Below are 20,399 nucleotides of genomic sequence, written 5' to 3' on the forward strand. Positions count from 1 at the left end.
TTTTTAATTTTTAGTATTTCATATCTCCTTTTGACTCCCTTCCTCTCATCCTATCCCCATTCTTCTCTCAATATTACTTCTTTAAACTTGCATAATTTTTGTGTTTCACTTGTTAAGTTTAAATTTTTGTTTTTCCATTTTTTCTTGTCTCTTTTTTTGCTCTTCTCTTTCTCCTATCATTCTGTCCAATCCATTTCCCTCTTTGAGATTAGGATTTGGTTAATTTCACTCTCCTTTTATCTTTCCACATCTCTCTAATCCTATTTTTCCACACATTTCACCCTAAATCGAGTCATTTCTGGTTAGCCAAATTCTATTTTGCTGTCCTAAGCCCATTAATATATAGGTGTTTGACGTTGAATAGATTGTATCTGTTGAATTAGATTGTATCTGTAGACTTTTGACTATGCAACTACAGGACTTTGGTTGATACTTGCCTTAAAATAGTGTTCTAGCACAAAACTTGTGTTACTTTCATACCAAATAGAGGCATACATGCAGTCCATTAAAAGACAACTGAAAGAAATCAAGGAGACCGGAAAGGGAATGTTGAATGGAGCCAACAGAAGGAATGGGAGTCCAAGGAAATCATAACCAATCAACTAAGTGATTTGAGAATAAACACTGAACAACCAATTAAGGAAGTAAAGATGTTCATTCAAGATCTAAAACAAAGCTGCAACAAAGGATTTGAAGCCATCAAAGCCGACTAACTAGAAGAAAAACAAAGTAGAAAGTCTTTATAGTAGGTTAGACCATGCAGAAGATCGAAACTCAGGGATTGGAGACAGCCTAGATATTATAGAGAAAGAACATACATCTATCCAAGACAAATCCAAGAACTATGATAGATCAATTCAACATTTGTAAGACACTATCAGAAGGCCTAATCTGAGTATAATGGGTGTAGGGGAGCACTTAGAAACAGAAGTTAATGGTCTAGGAAATTTGTTTCACAGGTTCCAGCAGATTACTTCCCAAACATGCAAAAAGTTAGGCCTATGTCAGTATAACATGTGGAGGAGATGGGGACAAACAAGTCGTTTAAGGATTCAGGTGGACCTGTTGCAACAATGAGAAGTACAAAATGTCATGTCAAAACCAGCTTTACAATGTCGGAGGGGGGGGAAGGGGGGGTATGATTGGGTGGGGGGGAGGGGGAGGCTGGGAAGGGAGGTGAAGGGTAAACAAAGGAGGAGGCTGCAATGCTTGGTAAGAAATGTATGCATTATCCTGCCCATGTAATTGTAACCCCTCTGTACAGTATGTTCTCAAATAAAATAAAATTAAATTAAAAAAAAAAGAAAAAAAAAAAAGAAGCTTTTAGAACCCCATATAGACCAGACCAGAACAGGACATCACACCGCCACATTTTGATCAGCACAGGATCAAGTCAAACCAAGGAAAAGATCCTTAAAGTTGTCAAGGAGAAAAGATCAATCACATATAATGGAAACCAATTAGAATCGCATCAAAATTTTCAGCAGAGACAATTAAAGCAAGAAAAGCCTGGAATGACATACTCCAAGCCCTAAAGACAAACAGCTATCAACCAAGAATACTGTACCTTGCTATACTCTTTCATAACCAAAGGTCAAATAAAAAACTTCCTTACCAATGAAAAACTGAAACATATCTCCACCAAACCAGCCTTACAAAAGATACCTAAAGCTGTCCTACACAGAGAAAACCAACAAGACAAGAATAAAGGCCAAGAAACCACACCCAAACTGAGAATCCGAGAACCATAGGAAGAACCTAGTTGGCACAGCCCCCAAGAAGGTGCATAAGATGGCAGGAACTCCCAAACACCTCTCAGTCCTATCTTCCTACTAACAGACTTAACTCTCCAATTAAGCAACATAGCTTGTCTAGGTGGAGTAAAAAGCAAGATCCTTCTATCTGCTGCCTTCACATTTTGAAAATGAAAGGCTAGAACAAAATCTACCAAGCAAACAGCCCCCATAAACAGGCAGGAGTTGCAATCTTAATGTCAGGTAAAATAGATTTCAAATTAAAGTTAATGAGAAGAGATAAAGAAGGGCGCTTCATACTAATTAAGGGATCTCTCCTTCAGGATGATATTACAAATACAAATCATTATTTGCCAAACAATGAAGCACCTAAATTTATCCAAGAAACATTACTTTCTCTTAAATCTCACATAGATCCAAAGACATTAATTTTTGGGGACTTTAACATACCAATATCCCCATTAGATAGATCAACTCAGCAAAAACTCAACAGAGAAACCACAGCTGTAAACAACGCCATAGACCACCTAGATTTGAGAGACATCTACCAAATATTTCACCCAGCAGCATCAGAATACACGTTTTTCTCAGTAGCACATGGAACTTTTTCAAAAATAGACCACATTTTAGGTCACAAAGCACACTTATCCAAATTCAAAAGCACTGAAGTTATAGCTTGCATTCTCTCAGACCACAAGAATAAAGTAGAACTCAACACAAAACCATCAAAGAAAGTCCTGTAGCACATGTTGACTGAACAACAAACTATTGAATCACCAGTGGGTCATGGATGAGATCAGAAACGAAATTCAAATGTTCATAATATTCAACAAAAATGAACATACAAATTACCAGCTCCTCTGGGACACAGGAAAGGCAGTACTCAGAGGCAAGTGTATAGCTCTGAGTTCCTACATCAAAAATTTGGAGAGATATGAAATCAATAATCTAATGAGACATGTGAGCCTCCCTAAGAAGAGCAGCAGGATAAACCCCAACCCAGTAGATGGAAAGAAATAATTAAAATTAAATCAAAATTAAATGAATTAGAATCCATAAAAACTAGAATCAACAAAACATAGTTGGTTCTTCGAAAAAATAACAAATCGACAGACCCTTAGCAAAAGTTATTAGAAAAAGAAGAGAAGGGCTGGGAAGGTGGCTCAGTGGTAGAGGGCTTGCCTTGCATGCATGAGGCCCTGGCTTCGATTCCTCAATAGCACATAAGCAAAAAGACAAAAGCCGGAAGTGGCTCTGTGGTTCAAGTTGTAGAGAACTAGCCTTGAGCTGAAGAGCTGAGGGACAGTGCCTAATCTACTATTAGAATGCCTAGCTACAGCAATATGATAAGATGGAAATATAAAAGGGATTCAAATAGGGAAAGAAGTAAAACTCTCCCTCTTTGCAGATGACATGATCATCTATATAAAGAATCCCAAGGATTCCACTACCAAATTACTCAAGCTGATTCAAAATTTTGACAAAGTAGCAGGTTATAAAATTAACCCTCAAAAATCAACGGCTTTTCTGTATGCCAACAATGAGAAAAGCATGGCTGAAATCAGGAAATCAACACCATTCCTAATATCTCCACAAAAAAGTAAAATACCTAGGACATAACATAACCCAAAAAGTGAAGGACCTCTATGATGAAAACTTTAAAAACCTGAAAAAGGAAATCAAAGCAGACCTCAGAAAGTGGCAAAAACTCCCATAATCCTGGATTGGAAGGGTCAATGTGGTGAAAATGGCAGTAATTCCCCAGGCTTCTACAAATTCAATGCAATACTTATCAATATTCCAACCTCATTCTTTAAGGAAACAGAAGAGGCAATTCAAAAATTCATATGGAACAATAAGTCCCCGAATAGCAAAAATGCTCCTCAACGGAAAGAACACTGCTGGAGGAATATCAATACCAAATTTCAAACTCTACTATAAAGCCATAGTAATCAAAACAGCTTGGTATTGTCACAAGAACAGACCTCAGGACCAATGGAATAGAATTGAAATCCCAGAAATGAACCTACACACCTACAGCCATCTAATCTTCGATAAGGGAGCTAAAAAAATAGAATGGAAGAAAGACAGCCTATTCAGTAAATGGTGTTGCCAAAATAGGTTAACTACTTGTAGAAAACTAAAGCTAGACCTTAGTATTTCACCCTGCACCAGAATCAACTCCAAATGAATCAAAGACCTGGGAGTCAAAGCAGTCACTCTGAAAACTTTAAACAATGGAATAGGAGAAACCCTAGGTCTCCTTTGCACAGGCTGAAATTTTCTTTTCTTCTCTTTTCTTTTCTTTTTGTCAGTCGTGGGGCTTGAACTTTGGGCCTGGGCGCTGTCCCTCAGCTCTTCAGCTCAAGGCAAGCGCTCTACCACTTGAGCTACAGCGCCACTTCCGGTTTTCTGGTGGTTTATTGGAGATAGGAGTATCACGGTCTCTCCTGCCCGGGCTGGCTTTGAACCGCGATTCTCAGATCTCAGCCTCCTGAGTAGCTAGGATTACAGGCGTGAGCCACCAGCGCCCGGCTTGAAATTTTCTTAATAGAGACCCAAAAGCACAGCAACCCAAAGAATGGTTGGAAAAATGGGTTTGCATGAAATTGCAGAGCCGCTGCATGGCAAAGGACATAGTTAGCAAGATCAATAGAAAGCCCACAGATTGAGAGAAGATCCTCACTAGCCATAAAACGGACAAGGATCTCATATCTAACATATACCTGGAACTCAAAAAATTAAATCCCCCAAGGTCAAATCCTCAAAAAACAACTGACCAGAAAATAAGTGGATTAAATAATTATAGAGAAACTTCTCTGAAGAGGAAAGGAGGATGGCCAATAGACACATGAAGAAATGTTCAACCTCTCTAGACATAAAAGAAATGCAAATCAAAACAACATTGAGATACCACCTCACCCAAGTTAGAATGGCTATAATCAAGCACTCTAATAACAGATGCTGGAGGGGATGTGGGCATAAGGGAACTTTACTGCATTGTTAATGGATATGTAAACTTGTTCAACAACTTTGGAAAGTAATGTGGAGGTTCCTCAGTGGATTCCACATAGAATTCCCCTATGACCCAGAAATCCCACTTTTGGGCATTTACCCAAATGGACACAAACAAGACCATAGTAAAGCTACCAGCACAACTATGTATATTGCAGCCTTATTTACCATAGCTAAGATATGGAATCAACCCAGGTGCCCCTCAGTAGATGAATGGATCAAGAAAATGTGGTATATATGCACAATAGAATTCTATGCCTCCATCAGAAAAAATGGCATTGCTTCATTTGTTAGGAAATGGAAAGTCTTAGAAAAAATTATATTAAGTGACATAAACCAGGCTCAATGAAACATACGTCCCACGGTTTCCCTTATTTGAAATAACCAGTATACGTCTGAGACAAGCAGAAAAGGTCAGAGAAGTTGATGTTAGTTGAAATGAACCCGAAGATAAGGATTCAAATGTTTTTTTTTTCTTTCTTTTATGAGATTGTTTCTAACATGTTTATAGTATGATTTCTTTGTTGTTTTGAATGTCCCTCCCCCATGGTATAACCCCCCTTTTCACTGTATTTGATGTTGGTATACTTTGTGGAGGGGATGGGAAAAAATAAATCCTTTAAATAAGGATACTGGTGGACCCATTGCAGCAATGAGATGTACAAGTCGTTATATAGAAACAAACTTTACAACTTTGGCCGGCAAGAGTGGGGGGCGGGCAAGTGGGTATTTGGAGAGTGTGGGGGATGAGAACAGATGGGAAAGGGAAAAAAAAACGAAGAGGCTACAATGCTTGATGAGAAATGTACTCATTATCTTGCCCATGTAATTGTTACAATTCTGTACATTATTTTCACAATAAAATAATTAATAAAAAGATAAATAAATAAATAGGAAGGAGACTCAAGCTTGCTAAAATTAGCATATTTCCCATATGGACTTTATTGGGATTTTTCTATAGGATTTTCATATTAACATAATAATTTCAAAATGGACTACTACAGAATAGATTCTAAGTGTAATATTTAATGCAATTGGATTACTTGAAGACAAAGGTTTATAGAAAAATTTAAATTTCCGATAAGCTGTAATATTCCAATAAACATGTAGAAGAAATAGAATTTAAATATTCACCATTCAAAGCAAACCCTGGCAGGGAAATCTGAAAGACGTTTATTTGGAAACAGGAAGTGGTACGGGGCTCCCCTTGAGCTGAAGAACTCAGGGATATGTTTGCACCCAGGTCCTGACATTAAACCCCATGTCTGAAAAAAATAAAATAAAATTTAAAGAATTAAAGCATTAGGGCTGGGAAGGAGACTCAATGGTAGAGTGCTTGTCTTGCCTGCATGAGGACCTGGGTTCAATTTCTCAGCATCACATAAGCAGAAAGAAATGGAGTGGCTTTGTGGCTCAAGTTGTAGAGCAATAGGCTTGAGCTGATTAGCTCATCAGGGACAGTGCCCAGACCCAGAGTTCAGGCCCTCCCATCACCACCACCACCAACAAATTAAAGTATCAAACAACCTGAAGATGTTGTCCAGAATAATGAGTGCGGCATTAACCGTTTACATAACTTGGTGACTTGAAACCTAGTTTACCAGGGGAGGTGGTGGGCAATCTGTGTGTTTGACAAAACCTGCAAAATTATTTTGTACTTTGAAGGAGGGAGATTGGAGGGAATGGGGGGGAAGAGGGGAGGTGTTTGGTTTGCCTTTTGGTTCAGTGGTTGTTTTCTGGAGTCAAATTCAGAGAAATTTTGCTTGCAATCCTAGTTGCATGGGGAGTGAAGAAGCCATGTCCTGGAAGTGGTTTTGTCGTGTCCTTGGCCTGGTTCCAACCACCACTGGATAATAGAAGTCCCACTTCAGGACCAAGATGCCTTGAAGACTACTGATCCACTAGGCAGTTGGACCTAACCACAGTCAGAAAAGGCAAAAAATGCAATGCTGAGGGCAACACTGGAAATCTACACAAGGCAGAGGTTTTTTTAAAATATTTTTTATTGTAAAAATTCTATGCAGAGTGGTTACAATTACATGAGTAGGGTAATGAGTACATTTCCTATTGGTCATTGTTACTCCTCCTTTGTTTTTCCCCTACTACCCTTTCCCTCCCCACCTCTCCAAATCCTCCCTCCTTGGCCCCTGCCGGACATTATAAAATCATTTTCAACACAATGTCCTGTACATCTCATCATCACAATGGTTCAACCTGTATCCACATTTAAGCATTCTGCTATAACCTCTCCACTCCCCCAATTACAAAAATGTATATAAAAGATGCAGAACACTGGAATCAAATACAGTGAAAACAGGGATTATACCTACAAAAAAATCACATAGTGCCTTATAAGTATATAAAAAACAAAAGCAAGAAAGAAAAAAAAAAACTACTTTTGTCTCTAGCTTGTGGTACATTTCATTTAATATCATCTCATATGGTCATACGTACATAGCTTTTGATCTTCTCTGCTTGTCCTTGACATGTACTAGTCCTTGCAAACACGGGAAACCAGGGGACCTATGTTTTTAAAACTTATTTATATCTCCCAATTCTGTTTATCTCAATGAAGGAAAATGTTAGAAAGTAGAAATTATATGTGGCACCTCTTGCTTGCAGTATCACGAAGCGGAGTGGCACTTCCTAATGGGAGTCCTGGGATGAAATCCACAGCAGCCCATGTAGACCCATCAAAAGTCTTGTGGTGACATTGAAGCGGGTTCAGGAAACCTTGATGCTGCAGCATATGCAGCACTTGTTGCGGTGGGCTGTAGCCAACAAGGCTCCATCAGTGACCAAACCAATCAACCCAGATTCAGGTGCCAAAGCCAAAAGGGAAGGCAAGGCAGACCCTAACTCCTGCCTTCTATCTGTGCAGCCTACACTGCCAAGGCCAGACCTATTTACCTGCTTTGAGCCCAGTGTGGTTAGGAGGTGAGCTCATTGCCTCCAAACGGAGCATCCCCAGAATGGCACTGAGAGCTGGGCCCATGTGGACTAGAAGGACAACGGAGGAGGTTACACAGCAAAGCCAAAGGGGCTTCGGGTCCCCGGTGCTGCAGCTGGTGCACTGCAAGTACAGGCTTCTCTATCACTGATGGGCATATGCAGGGATTGCCTTGTACCTGAGTCCACAGGGACCATAAAATGGAGGTCCACAGAGATGCTGAAGGGGCTCCAGGTTGCTGAGCTGCTGCAGCTGTCACCAGGCAGCTGGCAGAGTGGCCAGAACATGGCTCCAGTTCCCAGACTGCCTTAAAGACTGATTAGGTGAACCAAGGCTGGGCTGCCTGGCCCCAAAGGGGCGGACTGCATGTGCAGCCTGCCTTCTCCCATGGATTATGCAGTGTACAAACATGTTGTCCCCCCACCCCACACCCATGGGGGCAGGCAGTGACCCCAGAACAGAGTCTCCCTGGGACGGCCCACATACTTAGGACCACTGCACACCAGTACCAGCACAGCAGGTAGAGGAGAGGACAGCAGTGGTCTCAACTCCAGCCCCATGCCTGCCAGCTCCTGGGTGAAATGGAGCAACAGAGACAAGGAAGTTAGACGGGCAGGGTGGGTGGGTCTCATCTGGCAATGCTGGAAAGCATGCAAACACATCCACTCACTGCACATCCACTGCAAGGGAAAGGGCCCCATTTCTGAGGGGTCCCCCATTTCTTAGGAGGCACCCACAGCCACAGGAACTACAGAAATGGAGCTTCACGCGGTGACGTGAAAAATGCTCCAAGGCCCAGCCTTGCTGCAGCACTGAATAACTGGCAAAAAAGAAATAAAAAGGAAAGACATCCACTAAAACTTTTCATCAATGATAAGCTATTATAATTTAAAAAGGGTTTTACTTTCGTCTTGTCCTGTATTTCTGCATGGGGGCCCTCTGAATTATCCAGAAATCTCCAGAATTTCTTCATGCACAGTAATATAAATAAATATAGCTTCTATTCTTTTTTTTAATTAAGTGAGGTTGCATTTAGTTCTTTCCCATGTTTGATTCATGAAAAAGAAATCCTGAACTATATCTGTAAAACATTAAACTCAGGATTTCTTCTGAACTCCTCACTGAAGAAAGAGAATAAAATAACCGAGCAACAGGTATCACCCATATTGTCACTGTGCTAGCTCTCTCTCTGATTAGAAAATATTCCTGCAGATTACTTATGTAAAATGTTTTCCTGCCTGGGCTGGCTTTGAACTACATCCTCAGAATTCAGCTTCCTGAGTAACTAGGCTAATGTGCGTGAGCCACCAGTTTAATCCATTTTTTACTCTATCCTCAACCCCCTTTAACATGAAACCTAATCATAATCTCAATCTGAATTAACACCAACTGGTTAATGTAAGGAAAATTGTCTCTATATAATTCAATCACACATTTTTTTTGCTTCTACTTCTTAGTGGAAAACTAAATTTTAAGCTAAAGCTTATCCTTCCCTAACCCTAACAAGAAATAAAACAGTAACTCACACTTTAAACCAAATGATATCTGAATTTTTTTGGGGGGGGTCCGGTCGTGGGGCCTGAACTCTGGGCCTGGGCACTGTCCCTCAGCTCCTCAGCTCAAGGCTAGAGCTCTACCACTTGAGCTTCAGCGCCACTTCCGGCTTTTTTCTTATGTGGTGCTGAGGAATCGAACCCAGGGCCTCAGGCATGCAAGGCAAGCGCTCTACCACTGAGCCAACTTCCCAGCCCTGATATCTGAATTTTTAAAGTAACACTGACACTGGTTTTCATTCATTCTAACTTTGATGTCATTCATTCTTCTTAAAATAAGTTACAGTTTTACACAATATCTTACATCGTTTTCTCATTCTAACCCCAACTGTAACATCTTGCCTAATCCTAAACCTACATATGACCGAATAATCATGTTAATAGCAAGCCTCTATTTCACATTCATCATATCTCTTACTCAGCATGTAGGTCTAAATTTTACTTGCATTTTGAGCCTAAATATTTTTTATTATTATTTTAATTGTGAAAATACCATACAGAGGGGTTACAATTACACGGGCAAAGTAATGAGTTCACTTATTTCATTTTATTTTTTATTTTTTGTGAATATACTGTACAGAGGGGTTACAATTACATGAGCAAGATAATGAGTACATTTCTTATCAAGCACTGCAGCCTCCTCCCGTGTTTACCCTTCACATCCCTTCCCAGCTACCCCCCACTCCCACCCAAGTCTCCTCCCCCCAACCCCCCGCACCAAAGTTGTAAAGTTCATTTTCGACATGAAAACTTGTACTTCTTATTGTTGCAACGGGTCCACCTGTATCCTTAAACGACTTGTTTTTCCACATCTCCTCCACAAATTCTACCAACATCAAATATAGTGAAAGCAGGGGTTATACTGTGGGGGAGGGACATACAAAGCAACAAAGAAATAATCTTATAAATGCATTAGAAACAAATGCATGAAAGAAAAAAAACATTTAAATACATATCTAAGGGTTCATTTTCCTAACATCACCTTATCTGACCTTTAGTGCTTGACTCATATATATAATAGATATTGCAAATAAAGGAAACCATGGGAACTATGTTTCTTTGGGCTTGGCTTACTTCATTTAATATAATTTTTTCCAAGTTTTTCCATTTCCTAACAAATGGGGCACTGTCATTCTTTCTGATTGAGGCATAGAATTCCATTGTGTATATATACTACATTTTCTTGATCCATTCATGTACTGAGGGGCATCTGGGTTGGTTCCGTATCTTAGCTTTGGTAAATAATGCTGCAAAAAACATAGTTGTGCTGGTAGCTTTAGTGTGGTCTTGTTTGTAAACATTAGGGTAAATGCCCAAAAGTGGGATTGCTGGGTCATAGGGGAGCTCTATGTGGAGTCTTTAGAGGAACCTCCATACTGCTTTCCAAAGTGGTTGAACAAGTTTAAACTACCACCAGCAATGAAGTAAGGTTCCCTTCTCTCCACATGCCCTCCAGAATCTGTTGTTGTTAGAGTTCTTGGTTATAGCCATTCTAACTTGGGTGAGGTGGTATCTCAATGTTGTTTTGATTTGCATTCCTTTTATGGCTAGAGAGGTTGAGCATTTCTTCATGTGTCTATTGGCCATCCTTCTTTCTTCTTCACAGAAGTTTCTCTTTAAGTAATTAGCCCACTTATTTATTGGGCAATTGTTTCTTTGAGGATTTGTTGTTGGGGGATTTAATTTTTTGAGTTCCAAGTATATTTTAGATATGAGACCCTTGTCTGTTGTATGGCTAGTAAAGATCTTTTCCCAATCTGTGAGCTTTCTATTGATCGTGCTAGCTATGTCTTTTGCCATGCAGAAGCTCTGCAACTTCATGCAATCCCATTTGTCCAACCTTCCTTTGATTTGTTGTGTTTCCGGGTCTCTATTAAGAAAATTTCGGCCTGAGCTAAAGAGATGTAGGGTTTCTTCTATTCCATCCTGTAATGTTTTCAGAGAGTCTGCTTTGACTCTGAGGTCTTTGATCCATTTGGAGTTGATTCTGGTGCAGGGTGATATATAAGGATCTGGCTTTAGTTTTCTAGAGGTAGTTAACCAATTTTGCCACCACCATTTACTGAAGAGGCTGACTTTCTTCCATTCTATTATTTTAGCTCCCTTATCGAAGATTAGTTGGCCATAGGACAGTCCAAACTGTCACTGGAACCACAAGTATTACCATCACAGCATCTCACCACAACTTATTTCTACTCCTACACTTAATGGTCGAGACAATAACCTAATTCTAGAAAAACAAATCACAACCGAAGACCAAACCAACACCTGACAAATCAACCAAGAACATAGAGAGACATCTATTAAGATCATAGCTCCCCCAAAAAGAAAATCTCCAAATGGAAAGAACAAATGAGAAAATACAAGAAAAGTGATGTCAAGCTAGTATAAGTCACACAGTAAATTATCAGGCATTAGAACAGACAATCAAGTACCTAGAAGATAGTTACAAGGACCTAGAAGATAGTTACATATACAGCTGAAAATTGTGATTAATGGAAAGATGGAAAACCTCTACAAGGAAATTTGAGAACAAGATGAGACCAACCAAAGTTTAGCTAAATAATTCACGGATACTACAAACAGAAAGATAAATACATTCTGAGAAGACAAGGGAGTCCAAGACTAAAATTGATGCCTCGTTAAAAGATATGAGAGAAGACACAGCTAAGAAACAACCCTTGCAACTCCCCCTCTCCCCAAAAAATGTACACAAAGTCCATACAAGACCTAAAGCAAAGTATTAATAAAGAGATAGAACCCCTAAAATTGACCAAATTAGAAGACAGGGAAATCAAAAACAAAGTAGAAAGTCTCCACAGGAAATAGATGACATAGAAGAAAATCTCAGGGTCAAAGACAGAGTAGACATAATTAGAAAAAGGAAATAATCATTTAGAACAAATCCAATAGATAAGAAATGATCTTTCCAGAACTTCAAGACTCAGTTAGAAGATCAAATTTCGGGGAGATAGGTATCAAGAAGGAGAAGAGCAGGAAACTAAATGAATGGGAAACCTATTACAGAATTCTACCAGAGATCATGCCAAACATCCAAAGAGATAGGCTCATTCAGAGAAGAGAAGTCTTTAGAAACCAAACAGAATTCAAGAACTGAACAATCCACCACCACATCATAATCCACTAGAGGATCAATAAAGATCAAGGAAAGCATTATTAAAGCTGCCATAGAGAAAAGATTGATTATTTATAAAGGATATACAGTCAGAATAAATACCGATTTCTTAGCTGATATGGTAAAAAGGAGAGCCTGGCATGATGTATTACAAACAGTAATGGTAAACAACTACCAACCGTGAATATGGTCCCAAGCCAAACTCTCCTTTACATTTAAAGAATATTTAAACATATTTCATGACAAAGAAAACTTGAAACAATGTACCTCCACCAAATCAGTAGGATATAAGTTAATCAAATGTATCCTACTTAGAGAAGATCAAGAAGAAGAGGAACTGGTTATATTAATTTTTTTTATTGTTGTTCCAGGGGCTTGAAGTCTGCGCTTGGACACTGTCCCTGAGCTCTTCAACTCAAGGTGAGTGCTCTATCTCTTGAGCCACAGTGTCACTTCTGTTTTTCTGGTTGGTAAATGGATATGAGAGTCTCAGGGACTTTCCTTTGTAGGCTGTTTTTGAACTGCAGTCCTCAGATCTTAGCTTCCTGAGTAGCTAGGATTACAGCTGTGAGCCAGTGGCCCCAGGCTAAAAATGGGGGATTTTTAGAAAAGAAAATCCACCTCTTCACTTGTATCTAAACCTCAGATATCACTAATAGAACACTTCACATTCAACTCATTTCATCAGACATTTGTAAATTTTCTCTTTTAGTTCATGTAGGAATACAACAGTCAGTATCAACTCAGCTGTGGGACTGAATCAATTGTATGGAAATTGCTAGCACCTAAATCAAGAAATGTTACATCAAAACAAATTTGACCCGCTTTTGGAATAATTGTTTTCTCTTTTTATTACAAATCTTTGCTTGATTACTTCCTAATGTGAGTGATGACATTTTCACTCTTCAGCCTTCATCCACATGTGGTCAAATATTTAAGAATTCAAAGATTTCCATTGATAATTTATTAGGCTGACCTCTAAGAAAATGTGGATTTCTGGAATTTGGTCTGTTGTCTTGTTCTTACACACACAGGCTTTCTATGATTTATTTGTTCTACAAGGAATTCTACTTTTGAATCTTTGTGTAACCAATTTTAGTTTCTCTGTTCAGTCTTTCTGACATTCTCTCTGGAGATTCATTTGAGTCTGCCTCATTAAAAATATATTCATCAGCTAAATGACTTTCAGTTTGTTTTTCCCTGACTTCGTGTCAGCTGTGATAGCAGCCCTGACTGGCTGTGCTTACTGGAGTTTTTGTTTATTTCTTTGGTGTAGTTTTTTTTTGTTTGTTTTAGAAGTGTAGGATTGCTATTCAAGGTAGTAGCTTCTCTGGGTCCCAGTGGTCCCCTGACCTAGGGTCAATGGGTTTTTCTCCTAAAGATTCAAAAAACAGCTGACTAAATTCCTGTTTAAATTTTCCCAAAATGAGGCAATCTGGCATCCTTGCAAAGGCATCAATAATCCTCTGTAACCACTTACAGAAATGGTCTATCAAGATGGCTTTTCAAGATTGACTGTGAAAAATGTTCATTTCCAATTCAGGACCATAAAGCAGCTCACATCCCAGGGAGCAGAATTTTGGAAGGAAGGTTCCCTTCCTTCTTTCTCTTATTATAGATCAAACCATAATATTCTGCAGTTGTGGCCAGCATGGAACACATTTTCCCAAGAATAATATTCTGTAGTGTAAAAGAGGAACAACTATCAAAATAAATGTGAAAATACTTGTCAACTAAAGACTGATTTACCTTGCTTATATCTGTTGTTATTTTCATTACTTCAAACACATAGATAAATTATATTGGGATTAGACAAGAGGCAAGGGATTAATGAAATAAACATTCAGTTTACTTTCATATATCCAATATAATACACTTAACCCCTTACGGAAAATTAAAACCAACTGGAGAAACAATGTCAGAAATATAAAATAAGCCTCAATATGAATAATCTGGCACAGATGCATCATCATCTACTCATTTGGTACAAAATAATAAAAATTTAATTAATGAATATGACGTTTAAGTATAATCTGAAATAGTCCTCGTGTATATGATTGTATATAATTTTTAGATGTCACCGAGTAGGAATTTAACATGCATGTAGAATTCAAATTTCCACCATTTAAGCTAGATGAGATGAGTAATCCCTCCTGTATTGTGTGGTGTGAATTTCACCACAATGCTGAACTCTTCCACCTAATACTGAGACATTTGCAATAATGTATTATTTCACATTAAAATGAGTGCTGAGTACAAGATACTTTGAATTATTACATTAATTCGCAGAAATGAAACAATAATGATATATTATTTGTTTAAATTCTAATGCTTCTAATTTCACAATTCATGAAATATATTATTAAAATAAGTTTCATTTTTTTCTTTTTTATACCTGGCAGAAATTAAAATTATATATTAAACATTCAATATGAAGTAATCAATAATAACTAATATATTATTAAAATTATATACTACTAAACTCTGATGTGAATTATCATTCTAACAAATTGTGATGTAAACTACATTTAATAGAATTAATTTAATATTTATTAAACTTACCATCTTGTTATTGTTTCCTAACTGTGTCATTTGTTATTCTTGGTCCAAGTCATCTCTTCACCTCAATTGTTTAATTTTCTATTTTATCTCTATTATTTTGCTGATTATGCATTTTGTTTTCCCTTTCTAGTGACTGACATAAGGCTGAAAATCTGTATGGTAGTTTATTACTTCCTATGTTAAATTGCTGCTCTCCACAGTTGTTCTACTCTTCTTTTTGTAGTACAGAATTTCCCCTAGTCCCATCGACTGTATTGCTACTCCCATATATTTTATTTTTTATTTAAATTTTATTTTCAAGGTAGTGTACAGAGGAGGTATAGTTACATAAGTAAGGTAATGCATTTATTTCTTTTCTAACTTGTTTCCCCTTCCCTCATTTTTTTCCCTCTTCGCTCCCAATGCACCTCCCAAGATTATTTCCAAAATATTGTCTTGTGAGTATCACTGTTGCAGAGGTTCCCCCTTTGTCCTTTGTCTCACCATTTTGTTTTTTCCCTTTCCCTTCCCCAGTTTAGATCAACATATTTACAATACCCAATGTATCAAAATCAAATACAGTGACTATCGGGGATAACCCATAGGTGGGGAAAACACAAAAAAGATAAAAATAAATCATGTAGTACATTAAGAATAACAACAACAAAGAACATATCTTGGAGTTCATTTCATTTAGAATCATCTTATACGGTCATATGTACATAGCTATTGAGTTATTTTGCTCATCTACTAAGATTATACTTGATGTACACAATAATGCTCCCCTAGGAAGAACAACTCCTACTTACTTAGTTTCATTCCTATGTAAGGCCAGTGTTGTCCCCTATATCCTCATGTTGTACATTACAACTCTATACCTGGTCATACTGTATATCCACTATCTTCTACATTGTGAACTAAATGCCCCAGAAGATACACTTTGCTTTACTTTTTTAAAAAAAATTCCGCCTTAATGTTTGAGGTGTGTGTGTGTGTGTGTGTGTGTGTGTGTGTGTGTGTGTGTGTGTGTTTACAAAGATCAGAACACAACATTTTTCTTCATTTACAATACAACTTTCAGGTCATTGTAAGTTGTGGCAAATGGGAAAGTCTCTTGCTATTTTAAGGATGAAACAGATGATGATATTTGTGCATGTATCACATTTGCTTTATTAGTCTGTAGTTGAACACTGAACTCTGACTTATATCTTGGCTGTTGTGAATAAGAATGAACTATAGATATATTTACGAATTACCCAGTGAGAAATAATCACATGATTGGTGGATCAGATGATATTTCAACTTTGGATTTCTTTAGAAACCTTCATACTAGTTTCTACAATGAGAATACTAACTAAGAGTGTAGAAAATTTCCTTTTCTCCCCACTCACCAACATTATTACTTTTTGTTCAAAGGTAATAAAAGGCAGGTTTATACTATCTGCAGTAACCCAAACTGGCCTTAGACTTAAATCCAACCTCCTAAATGCTTGGAATTACAAGCCTTTACCACCACAACTGGTTCCATTGATTTTTTTATGAGTTATAATAGTTATGAAGTAGTATCATAGTAATTTTGAATTATATTTCTCGAATGACTTCTACTCAAAAAGCATTAAGCCAGCATAGAAGTTGTATTAAACACAACTTTGTAAACCCACAGGCGATTTTCAGGGCTTTATGGAGAACATGTCTATTCAGACCTTTTGTCCATTTTTAATCCATTTCCTTGTTAATCTCATCTTTAAGCTCTTTAAACCAGATCAATAATTAATTGAAGGTAGAAAAGAAAAAAAAATGTAGCAACTCATAACATTTTTCAATTTTCAATAAGATGGTATTGCTTAAATCATTTTCTGTTTACACTTGTGACTATATAACTCAATTTAGTTAGACCTTTTACAAGGCTGTAATTCATATATTTTACATTGACTGTTCTTTCCAAAGCCTGTTTGTCTAATTTCCCTTGGTTTCTTTCAGTCCCAATGGTTCAAATTTCAAACTGAAGAATAAATAGAAGGAAGCAAACAAAAAATACAGTTCCTCTCATCAGATCATGCCTGTATAAGAATGAGTAAGAGTTCATCCATCTAAGGACCTATGATAGGACAACAGAAAAAGAATTCATTCTTCTAGGTCTTCTTTATCTTTGCGATGTAACTTAAAAGTTGTAAAACACATTATACTGGTCAGATACTTTTATGTTTTATCAGTTTTACACATTTTCATATGGATTTCATCTCAGTCTACAAGATAACTTCATCGTTCTGTCTCTGGTACTTTTACTCTAACAAGACATAAGATAACCAGTTTGATTTACAGCATGAGAAGTTATCCAACTGGCTTGCTTGGAAGCAGAGCATGGTCAATAGATATTAGTTCTGGTTGCTTACTACATGTAATGGTTTCTGTACTACTTATCACATTTTATTTAGTATTTAAAAAAGATTGCTGGCTAAACTCAAACTCATCCATACAAGTTTATATTAAGTATTTCGCAAATGTTATTTCCTTTAATTCTTAAGATAACATTTGCTATAATGCTAATGTTATTACCATTTAAGTGTTGGAAAAAATTGTAATTAAAGGCAGTAAGTGTATGGCCCAAAGACACAGTGAGTGAGGAAGAAAATGAGTCAAAGTTTCCAAAAGTCTTTCAGCAATACACAAAAGGTAGATAAAATCTCTTCATTCTATGACACTCTCAATTCAATATTCATATTGTCCAAGAAATAATAGTATACAATGTCTTGGTGACATTGGGTTATCATGCACAGAACTGAGCTTATAAATTGAAGTACAAAGAGAAGCATATATCTTCTGTCCGACAGTTCCAGTGTCCTTTTTAAAATGTACTAAAACTTTTAAATATCAACACTTACTGTCTTTTAACAATTCCAAAATGAAATAAATTCACATATAATCAATCCAAAATGTTTTAAAAGTAGGAGATGATAAAACAGGCCCCTGTGAAGTAAATTTTCTTCTACTTTATACATTATTCTGAAAGCCTTTTGCTGGTTTATAAGGCCTGTAATCCTACTACTGGGGATATCTACTCAGGAGCCTAAGATCTGTGGATAACAGTTAGAAGCCTATCAGGGCAAAATAAATTCATAAGATTATTTTTCAAAAATTTTAATGAACTAGCAAAGGGCCAGGAATGGAGATGTAGCTCATTTAGTAGCTCACTAATAGAGCGAAAAGGACTAGCAAGACCTTGAAGCCCTGATTTCAAACTCTGAGCATGCCAACACACATGCAAGTGTGTGGGCACACTTTATTCAAAATTTATTCAAAATACCTTCATATCAGTGTTTTTCATTAATTTCTTAACGATTTTATGAGTGAAATAAAGGAAATAAACTCTTCCATCTCAGAACATTTTTATATGTTTTCATTGCAAAAATGCTGTACAGAAGGGTCACAGTTACACGAGCAAGGCAATGAGTACATTTCCTAACAAGCATTGTTAACTCCTCCTTTATTATTCCCCTACTATCCCTTCCCTTCCACCTCCACAAGTCCACTCACCTCCTCCCTTCCCCTGCCTCAATTGTAAAGTTCATTTTACAACATAGTGTCTTGTGCATCTCATTGTTACAATGGGTGAACCTGTATCCCTATTTCAGCATTTTCTTTTTCTTCTTCCCATCCACAAATTAGAAGAGACTATAGACAAGATGTAGGCGCACCAACTTCAAATACAGTGAAAACAGGTGTTATAACATGGGGTCGGAACATATAAAGAAGCAAAAAAAAACAAAACAAAACCACACTGTATGTTATAAGTATGTGAGAAACAATAGCAAGAAAGAAAAAACCAATTGTGTCACTAACTTCGGTTCATTTCCTTTAACATAATCTTATCTGGTCATATGCTCATAGCTTTTGACCTTTTCTGCTTATCCCAGACATGTATTAGTTATTGAAAATTAGGGAAACCATGGGACCTATGTTTATTTGGACTTGGCTTACTACACTTCATAATCTATTTCCGAAGCCTTTCCATTTCCTAACAAATTAGGCGATGGAATGACAGGAGTTTGCCTGTCATCCTTAAGCAGGGGCCATGTTAATCTTCTCGGTATCATTCCAAATTTAGTGTATATGATGCTTCCTCACTGCTTCTCAGGGAGCAGAGGAGGGAAGGCCTTCCCTCACCCTCCAGTACTGGAGATCTCCATCTTGAATACTGACAATGATCGATGGAGCTGCTAGCTCCAACTTAAGCCTTGGAAGAAAACTGGAGTCATTTAGCAGGTCACAAGAACCTAAGCTGACCTGCCAGACTCAGCTCCACCCAGAGAAAAGTCACCCAGCTTGGGCGCCAGCCATAGGAGTGGCTTTCTTCACTGGGTAATCAGAGCCAGAGGCTGCCCCTCCCTTTAGCAGCCTTGACAATCAATTGAAATTCAGTAAACATAAACCCGGAGAGTGGCTCCAGGCTGGGCTCTGGGAGTTTCTCACAAACTAGCACCCGGGAAAAGCTAAAGTTTGCTGAAAGTCCTCAACTCTACCCAGAACCTAGCCTCATCACAGCATCTCCAAACTTGAGGAAAAAGCCATCTCCCTCTTTTGTGATACTCAAAGCATATCTCCTTACCATTGAACTAATCTGGGAGGAGGATCACAAAATCCTCGGTAAAGCAGAGCATTTTTCTGCCTGTTCAAACAAACTGACTTAAGAAACCAACCAAGCCACAGGAAAATCAAACACCACTAGCAGACCAGAGACTCCAACAAGAGGCTATTTATGGACATAAGGGAGATACATGATTTTTCCGACCCCTAACAAAAAATTTTTTTCTTTTTTTTTTTTTTTGGTACCTTTTATAAAAACTTTTTTCTAAAACTTTTTTTAAATTTTTAATTTTTACCTTTTTTGAAAAAAATTGTTTTCTAGTAACTTTTTTTCCTCTTATAATTTTTATTTTAGGGGTATATGTGTGTGTGCGTGTTTCTTTCTTTTCTTTTAAAAAAATTCTTTTTGTTTTTTGTTTAGCTCTACTGAACTTCTGATCTTTTCTTCTTTCTTTCTTATCCTTTTCTTCTCTTTCGTTCTTCTTTATGCGATTTAATTGTTGTTCTGCACATCCTCAGATAAACCCGTAGTCGATTAGTAGACCTTATCCCCCATTGTGTACACACTTAATCCACAAATTCATTACTCAATTAAAAACCTCTTAGACTTAAATTCCTTAATAGCAGTACTACCTCTTTATACCTATATAATATTTTAAGTATTTTTATTTTTAAATTTTTCACATCTCCTTTATATTCCTCCCTGTCTCTCATTATATTCACGTTCTTCTCTGAATAGTTTGTATTCATTTCTGCTTCATATTTTAAATTTTTACTTTTCTATTTTTCTTGGTCACTTTTTTCCCTTTCCTTTCTTCTTCTTTTTTCGCTCTCTATTTTCATACTATCCAACTTATTTCCTTCTT

General features: G+C 37.4%; 1 non-coding gene across 1 annotated transcript; it reads right to left on the minus strand.

Annotated features, from left to right (window-relative positions):
* Window positions 1-18,967: 18,967 nt before the first annotated feature.
* LOC122095411 lies at window positions 18,968-19,074 on the minus strand. Its single transcript, XR_006145122.1, has one exon. It is a non-coding gene; the product is annotated as a U6 spliceosomal RNA (small nuclear RNA).
* Between the last annotated feature and the right edge of the window lie 1,325 nt (window positions 19,075-20,399).

The sequence above is a fragment of the Dipodomys spectabilis genome, unplaced genomic scaffold (genome assembly GCF_019054845.1).
Source record: "Dipodomys spectabilis isolate Male_0828 unplaced genomic scaffold, ASM1905484v1 ptg000349l, whole genome shotgun sequence".
NCBI lineage: Eukaryota > Metazoa > Chordata > Mammalia > Rodentia > Heteromyidae > Dipodomys > Dipodomys spectabilis.